The sequence below is a fragment of the Nannospalax galili genome, unplaced genomic scaffold, assembly GCF_000622305.1.
Source record: "Nannospalax galili isolate Female #2095 unplaced genomic scaffold, S.galili_v1.0 scaffold54, whole genome shotgun sequence".
Taxonomy (NCBI): Eukaryota; Metazoa; Chordata; class Mammalia; order Rodentia; family Spalacidae; genus Nannospalax; species Nannospalax galili.
In genome coordinates, this window is record NW_008341028.1 from 15,065,924 (window position 1) to 15,072,962 (window position 7,039).

Genomic DNA, 7,039 nt, shown 5'->3' on the forward strand with positions numbered 1-7,039 from the left:
GGGGCGGCCCCGGGTGGCCGGCGCGACGTTCCAAAATCGAACCTCGGTGGCGGCGTTCGGAAGCGGAACTCTGCCGGGGCCGCGCCGGCTACATTGTTTCCTCCCCCCCAACTCCCTCCCGCCCCCTTCCCCCGCCTTTCTTACCTCCCCGACCCGGGCCGCGCCGCCGTCTCCCCGTCTGCCTAGCCGTCCTTCCTCCCCCTTTACTCGCATCCATACCCCTTTGTACTGCACCCCCTGGGGACCCTGCGCCCCTCCCCTTTGGCCGCATGGACCGTTCTGCAGGCCGCTGATGCCGCCCGCGGCAAGGTGGCCCGGACCGCAGTGCCCCGAGAGAGGTGAGTGTCCGATCGTTCCTTTGAGGGAAGAGGGTTGGAGGTCGCTAGTCCCTCTGTGACCGTCGCTGTCGCGTCCACTCCCATCCCCCACCTCTTCCATGGGTTCGAATTCTCCCGGGAATCACTGTCAGAATCCTTCTGGGAGGGCGCCACGAGGGAGGTCCTGCCCTGCAGCACCACTGACTTGTATCAGGTCAGCTGAGTCCCTCCCGGTGTGGAGCGCAGAGTGGGAAGTGGTTGGAGCCTGGAGGGAGAGGATCTGTATGGCTGGAGAATGGGCTGAACTCCTCAGAGTTTGCCCCTTCTTGCCCAGGGCCTCCCTGCAGGTACCCTGACTTGGCTTGGTTCTGAATTCTCCCTCAGTCCTGCGCTGAAGTCCTGCTGGCTCCAGGCTGCCCAGGGCCCGGCCGCCTCCCTTGAGCTCTAGCCCAGGTCCTTGAACTGAACCTGTCACCCTGGGCCTCCCAGAAGTCCAGGCCTAAAGCAAAGGACCTCTGACCCGTGGGTGGAGAAACTGGGCAGGGCTTCCATGCTGCTGCCTGGAGGTGACATGGGGCATTAGTGCTATGCCCCTACCTCCTAGCACCCTGGTCAGCCCGTTTTTCCAGGCTTCTCAGGGCCCAGGCCAGGTATTAGGAAGGGGTGTGTCCAGTCACTGGATCTTTGGAGCTTAAGAGCTCACTTTCCTGCTCATTTGGCACACCAAGGAACTAAGGCCCAAAGGAGGAGGTCATACTCAAGGCCAGCCATCTTTCATGCCCAGTTCTGCCGAGATACATGGCTGTGGGTGGCAGGGAAACAAGCAGGCATAGCACCTACCAGGGACACAGGCAGGAAGGACCTTGTAAGGGTGAGCACGTGCTCCCCTACAGAGGGCTAGAGAGGAGGGAAAGGGCTTCCCGCCCCTGCCTAGTTCTGGACTCAGACAGCATGGGTACTATGAGACTTCTTCTTGGTGCCTGGGATTGGGTCCTACTGGTGGTGAGCGTTGGAGTACCTGTGTGATACCTGTGTGATTTACAGAAACTTGCTCCTGGGCTGCCTTGAGACGGCTTGGTGGTCAGTCCTTACCCTACTGTCCCCACATCTTTCCCAAGTGGCTCAGTTCAGATCATGATTAAGATCAGCCTGGGCAAGATAGGAACCCTTTCTCCACTGGTCAGTCCCTAAAGCCTTGGCATGAAAGTATCAGTGGACTGGGGACATCCTTGTGGCCTGTTTCAGGCTCCCTGTACCCTGGGTGTTCTGGTGTCTTGGTGTGACTACAACAAAACATGACAGAGATAGTAGGGGGGAGGTTGGCAGTCAGTGCGGCAGGCGCCTCTAGCTCCCTGCAGGATGCTAAACTATGCCCAGGCTCCTTTAGAGCTTCAGGCAGTTTTGTTCTGCTCAGACCCATGTTCTCTGTTAAGGTTTTCTCCTGTTGCCCTAAAGAGCACACTGCACTGTACAGGGCCTGGGCCCAGATACCCGGGGCCTGTGAGGCTTTACTCACATAGTCTGACGCTCTACCAGAACTTCCTGTCCAGCCTCAGGGGCTGGGACTGGGCCTGACATGGCTGGGTGCTCCTTACCAACTGAGTTGCAAGGGTGTGGCCAGGGTCCCCAGGCCTATGTAGAAAGCAGCCTAACTTAGCCAAGCACATGTTCTGGGCTGCACCTTTCATTTGGTAAACTCATGCCTTCCTCCCTCTCAGAAGTAGCTGCTCTTCTTTCTTTGTTGGGTCAGTGACAAGAAAAGACGAGAAGTTAATGCTGTTCTCCACTGCAGGAGTACTGTCCCCAAGAGGCTAAGCCGTGTGGAGTAGCCCACAGCAGGTGTTGGGGAGGGGACAGATTTCAGCCACCTCCATGCCAGTACAGATGGGGGTGGAAGCCGGTGGAACCCATAGTGTGATTCAACCTCCCCAAGCAGCCCGCCTTGATTCCCCTGGGAGATGGTAGGACCATCTAAGGTCCATTTCTGGGCTCTGTCTTTGAGGGATTTCAAACCCTCAACATATAGCCTTCAAAGAACAGAGGCATTTAGTCTGGGAAAGAAGATAGATATCCTCTCATGTCTAAGAGGCTGTACCAAATGGGAAGGATTGCTCCATGGCTGAAATGTCCTAAATACCTGGGACAAACCTGCGGGGTAGGTGGGACCCAGGAAAGCCAACCTGAACTCATGTAAACTATGTATGCACTAATTTTATTGACTTAGAAAGCAGTGACCATGTGTGATAGCATACACCTGTAATCTCAGCACTGGGGCAGAGGATACCAAGTTTAAGGTCAGCATGGGCTCCATACTGAGATCTTATCTTAAAATCAATCAACCAGTCAATCAGTCAATCAATCAATCAGTCCAGGCCAAGCCAGGGCCATAGAGTGAGACCCTGTCTCAAAAAACAAAACAAAGCAAGGGCTAGGGATATAGCTCAGTGGTACAGAGCTTGTTTAGTATGCATAAGATGCTGCATTCAATCGCCAGCACCACAAACACACAAAATAAACGAAAGCACTAGGAAATTTAGAAAATGAAACAAAATAAGTCACTGTTACCAGACAAGGACTGTTAACTTATTAGAACCCCATTTTCCTGATTTTCTTCCTATGTCCTTTCTGCTGTTTAAGTGTACATGCGATGTCCCTGGGCATTTTCTTGTGGCAGTACTTGTCTAGGTAACTGCTTCTAAAAAGCTTCAGGGTATTCCTAGGAGCTCTGCCACAACAGCATCACCCAAACCCTCTCCCCAAGTGTGCCATGATCCCATCTGTCACTGCTGTGGGCCATTACTCATTACTACAGGACCCACAAGCAACCAGAAGTGAGCAGGCAGCTTGGCACCAAACCATATGGGTTCCAGTTCTAGCCATGCCACTGCCCTCTGAGCATAAATAACAGGGACGGTGTGAGGACAGTGAACTAACCTACTAAGAAAATAGAAAGTACCTGGCACTGACCTGCTCCTCTCCTCACCCTCTGTAAGTGGAAGTTGGTGTGACTGCCTCAGCATGGGAAGAAGACCCCAGAGCCTTGGGCCCAGGGTGGCTGACCTCTCACCCAACATAGGTAGAAGAATCCTCCACCAGCCCTTCTGAAGCCCTCTGGACTGCCCCACCCCCTCACCATCACCATGTGATTGGCTGGCTCAGGGCATGAGGCTTGCCTCAGGAAGATGGGATGCCAGTTGGTGTTGAGGACCTGACCCCACCCATTCCTTTTTTTCATAATCTCAGAGTTGAATGGAGTTAACATCTCCTGTGTTTTTGTTTATTTATTTATTTTTTTCCTTTGAGACAAGGTCTTATCCTGTATCCCAGGATGGCCTTGAACTTGTGATCCTCCTTCAGTCTCCAGGGTATACACACTACCACATCCATCCTGAGGAGGCCTTTTCTGAGAGTCTAGCCACTTCTTGCCCCCCAGCTTCTGCATGTCCCATTGGAAATAGAGAGCTCCTTAGGCTAAGCCCAGAGCTAGCCAGGCCAGCCTCAATTTCTGCCAGTGGTCAGGGAAAGGAAGAAAGCTAGGGGCTGAAGTAGAGGGCATTTCTAGAGCCCCCTCCCCCAATGTAAAAGGACCTAGCATGCTTTTATGCTAGCATCCTCCTCCTTGGCAGGTGCTCCCCAGAGCTAACCTGAATGTATACCTCTGTGACATACTTTGTCCCTTGTTCTGACTGAAGTCACTGGGAATGCCCTTCAGACCACCCCATGGGCAGCACCCCCTGGGCCCAAGAGAGTGTAATCGTAAATGAGCCTAGGGTGGCCCAGAACTAACCTAGATGGGGAGTCCTTCATAGGATAGCCCTTTCAATGTAGAGGTCCCTCATGCTTGTGACCTGGGACTCCAGCTGCCAGACTTTGTCACTAGATGTTTCTCTCAGTATTGGTGGCATGAAAATGGCATTACAACTGCCCTTCTGTCCCATAGCTTCAGTGGGATGAGGTCACAGGGTGGGGTCCTCCCCAAGATGCTGGCCTGGCTGGGGTGAGCCCTTTGGGTGTTTCTAAGTTTCCCCCACCCTTGGTGAGGGACAGGATGGGTGGAGGAGCAGGATGCTCTCTAAGCCCAGCAGGGAGCACTGCCTCCCTCCTCCCCTCTGGGTCTCTTCATCCAAGGGCTGGAAATAGAATTCACCAAGTAATGATTAAAGTCAAATTCAGACCTAAAAATAAAGAGCTGGAGAAGGAAGAACTCATGTGCTCCCTGCATGACTTAGGGGAGATGCAAACAGGGAAAGACTGGCTTTAGGTGCCTGGGCCCTGCTCCCCAAAGTCAGGAGTGCTCCAGGAATTGCAGGGGTGCTCCCTTATTGGGCGCGGTGCAGCTTGCGCAAGCATTGATTGTAGACTGTACAAATGGTGTGCAGAATGTGAAAGAGAATTCCATTTTTCCCACTGGAAAACTGAGGCCCAGAGAATGAAGTGACTTGCCCTGGACTAGCTGGGAGCTCCTCTAGGCCCCAGGGCTGGAGGGCCCCACACAGCCCCGCCCACCTTGCTCCTGCTTGGTTTCTCTTCCTGGTTCTGAGGCACTGTGACGAGGGCAGTTTCTTGTAGCACACTAGTGCACTCTCTGTACACACCCTCCAACCGCAGCTTCCCTCCGCCTCTCCTCTTCCGTGGTCTGGAACAAGAAGAGAGCTGCTGGGAGCCCCCTGACTGCCCTGCGCTCTGCACGGTTGGAAAGCTTGTGGGCGGGTGAAGCCTGGGTGTCATCTGACCCATACATCCTGGCTGCTGCTTTTCAGCCCTGCCCAGCCTGGCACCTGGTCCTCACCCAGCCTCTGGGCATTGCAGGCTGTACTGTGCACACTGCAGAGAGAAGGAGGGGAGGATGAGCTCCATTACTGGCCAGAGAGAAGGAGAGAGAAGGCTGGGCCCAGGGAAGCCTGGGAGGAGGCTGGTTGTGAGCTCAGAAGCTGGGATTTGCATAGGCTGGAGCAGCTTGGAGGACTTCCTGGAAGGAGGAAAGAGCCTATGAAAAGCGTTTGAGGAGGAGACAGAAGGGCAGAGGTCCTTGTTTAGAGAAGCCTTTAGCTTCTCTAGGTTACTCTGAAGCTCTGCATGAGCTCTTGGTCTGTCTTTGTAAACCAGGGTATACAGACAGCCTGAAGGGAGCACAGATGTACCTCTGCTTGCTGGAACAAGAGGGACAGGCTGTGGGTGGCATCCCTAGTGTCCCTATCCTGACCCTGCCAAGGAAAAGTTGGAGGAAAGGTCTGCTGACCCAGGTTCCAGTATAACTGAACTGAAGGCCCGATTCTAGCCCTTGGAAGCTGGGTGGCACCCTAGGCAGGGACCCTTAGCAAGTTTGTTTCCTCTCCTGTGTATCAGGGATCCACCAGGACTTGTGGTAGGTGACGAAGAGGGAAGGAGTAAATAACTGATGCAGAGCTTCAAACCTTGTTGGATCAGTAGGCTGTTACTCACATGCTTTCATTTTTCTGGTCCATCCTGCTGGGGGTTGTTGATAGCGCCCCCTTCCCCTAAGTCTCTGTGTTCTTTGTGTTGTCCCGGTAGCTTTATCTTCTGAGCTGTGTGTTCTGCGACCCAACGTTCTAGACTGCTAGCTCATCAGTCTCTGTGCCACGGTCTCCCCTCTTACATGTCTAGGAAACTTTGGGATATGGGACAAGCATATTCCATGACTTTAAAGGGATGTTGGAGGTAGTACAGAGGCTGTATGTAAATACAGGCAAATGAAGATGCAAAGACCCTAGCCTGCTCTAAGGAAGTGAGGGGCAGAGGGCTGGGGTATGGCCCTGGGGAGGCCTGGAGGCCCAAAGGCCCAGTACATGTAGGTAATTAGGCTCCTGAGTGGTAATTAGAAACCTTTCTGGGCCAGGAGTGGCAGCCTTAAGCCACAGTGTACCCTGGGGAGGAGGCTCCCCATTAGCCTCCTCTTAACTCACCCTCACTGCTCCCAAACCGCTAGACAGGATTTCCGGTCTCACTGAGCCAGTGAGTTGCCATAATTTAGTTTTTTAAACATTTTTCAGTCATTAAACTTACCCCTCCCCTTAGGTCAGGGCTGCTGATGGCTTGAAGGAGCCTGAGGGTAGGAGCAGGACCAGCGTGCTTCAGAGCCCAAACCAGGCATCTTTCTAACCCCTCCTGCCCAGAGCTTTGAATATGCCAATGGTCTGTGCTTTCTGGACTCCTGGGGCTTCTGTGCACTGGGGGGTGCTGAGGGTCTAGCTATGTGGACTGTTGGGGTTAGTGGGAACCCTCCAGCCCTTTCACCCGGTGTGTGACTAGGTGACACAGTGCTGTCAACCTGAGTGCTTGATGTAGAACCAGGAGTGAGGCTGACATCATAGCTACCAAACCAGCCCAGCTGCTAGCTGGCTGCCCTTCTCAGGTGGGTTTGCCCTGTGCAGGGGGTGTGCCCAAGTCTGAAACTTTACCTCTGCCCCTGTCTGCCCTGTGATCTGTAGGGGACATCTCTACCCTGAGCCTTTGGCAGCCTTGATTAAATTCCTAGGTATTGGGGCTGGAGAGATGACTCAGCAGTTTAGGGTACTGACTGCTCTTGCAGAGGACCTGGGTTCGATTCCCACCATCCACATGGCAGCTGCAAACCATCCTTAACTCCAGTTCCTGGGGAATCTGAAGCCCTCTTCTGACCTCCATGGCATTACATGACACGGGTGCACTCACATGCAGGCAATATACTCATACACATAAAATAAAAATAATAAATAAAATAT

General features: G+C 53.5%; 1 protein-coding gene across 1 annotated transcript in view; it reads left to right on the forward strand.

The window, feature by feature from the left end:
• Csk (C-terminal Src kinase) overlaps nt 1-7,039 on the forward strand; it is a 20,740-nt gene continuing 13,701 nt past the window's right edge. The window contains exon 1 of the mRNA XM_008836502.2: nt 1-338. The gene's annotated coding sequence lies outside the window, so the exon portion shown is untranslated. The remainder of the gene's footprint in view (nt 339-7,039) is intronic.